Raw genomic sequence first — 1,590 nt, forward strand, 5'->3', positions numbered from 1 at the left:
CATGCCCTAATGCCAGACTTCCTCTCACTTGACCCCAATTCCTAAAGGTTCCACCACTTCCAGTAGCACCATAGGCTGGTGACCAAGCCTTTCCCAATGGATGAGGATGGGGGGCACTTAGCCAAACCATAGCCCCTTCCAAGACTCAGACCAACAGGCCAAAGAAGGAAAAGAAAGTTCTTCTCTCCTAAAGCTCCAGAGGACAGAATTCAACTTACTCTCCTTTTGGAATAAAAATTTGTTGTTTTTTGTTTCATTTTGGTTTAAAATCCCAAGTGAGATGTTAAACACAAGGTAGAACTGACAAAAAACACGTATCTTTTCCCTACGACATATAAAAAATGAGAGTATGTAAAGTATGTCGAGTTTCACAAAATGTTATCAAAAATAATTCCTACATCAACGCCAGCTTAGTTGACATGGGAGAGGCACAGAGGAGTTACGGCCTGACACGGTCCGCTTCCCAATATGTGTTGCCACCTCTGGCTCATGGTTTGGCAGCAGAAGTCCAAAGCAGTTGTCATGCTGAATTGAATTGTGGAGAAAGAATTGGTTAAATGTGCACAGTACTGGCCAACAGATGACCGAGAGATGCTGTTTAAAGAAACAGGATTCAGTGTGAAGTGTTTGTCCGAAGATGTGAAGTCTTATTATACAGTACACCTACTACAGTTAGAAAATATCAATAGTGGTGAGACCAGAACAATCTCTCACTTTCATTACACTACCTGGCCAGACTTTGGAGTCCCTGAGTCACCAGCTTCGTTTCTCAATTTCTTATTTAAAGTGAGAGAATCTGGCTCCCTGAATCCTGACCACGGGCCTGCAGTGATCCACGGTAGTGCAGGCATCGGGCGCTCTGGCACCTTCTTTCTGGTGGACACCTGACTTGTTCTGATGGAAAAAGGAGATGACATTAACATTAAGTGTTCCTGAACAAGAGAAAATACCGAATGGGACTTATTAAGACACCAGATCAACTCAGATTCTCTTACATGGCCATAATAGAAGGAGCAAAGTGGATAAAGGGAGATTCAAATATCCAGAAACGGTGGAAAGAACTTTCCAAAGAAGACTTATCTCCTGCTTTCGACCATTCCCCAAACACAGTGACTGGCAAGTACAATGGGAGCAGGATAGGCCCAGAAGAAGAGGCTCCGACCAGTGAGCGGTGCGCAGGCTCTCCTCCAGAGTGCCGGGCATGGCGGAGGACAGCGGCAGTATTCTACGGAAACATTCGAGAGGACCGAAAAGCCGCCACTGCTCAGAAGGTGCCCCAGATGAAACGGAGGCTAAATAAGACTGAACGAAAAAGAAAAAGGTGGTTATATTAGCAACCTATTCTCACTAAGATAGGGTTTGTGTCCGTCACTTTGGTTGGCGCTTTGGTTGGCTGGACCTATTTTTTCAGCAAAATGCCCTATAAATAAACAGTTTTGCCCAGCGAGCTTCTGCACTAGTAGCTGACATTGCTGCATTAATCACATGGGTTTGTCTGTTAGCAGCAAACGCCTCATACCCCAAAATGGTGCAGTAGAACAGACAGCAGCCTGACAAGTGGAACTTAACCCAAGCCCAGCATCTCAGGGC

The 1,590-nt window shown here is 45.2% G+C and overlaps 1 pseudogene across 1 annotated transcript; it reads left to right on the forward strand.

Annotated features, from left to right (window-relative positions):
- Window positions 1-341: 341 nt before the first annotated feature.
- Window positions 342-1,334, forward strand: LOC306642632 (tyrosine-protein phosphatase non-receptor type 2-like; annotated as a pseudogene). Its single transcript has one exon. The product of its transcript is annotated as a tyrosine-protein phosphatase non-receptor type 2-like (transcript).
- Window positions 1,335-1,590: the final 256 nt, after the last annotated feature.

This window comes from Sciurus vulgaris, assembly GCF_902686455.1.
Source record: "Sciurus vulgaris genome assembly, chromosome: 13".
NCBI classification, from domain to species: domain Eukaryota; kingdom Metazoa; phylum Chordata; class Mammalia; order Rodentia; family Sciuridae; genus Sciurus; species Sciurus vulgaris.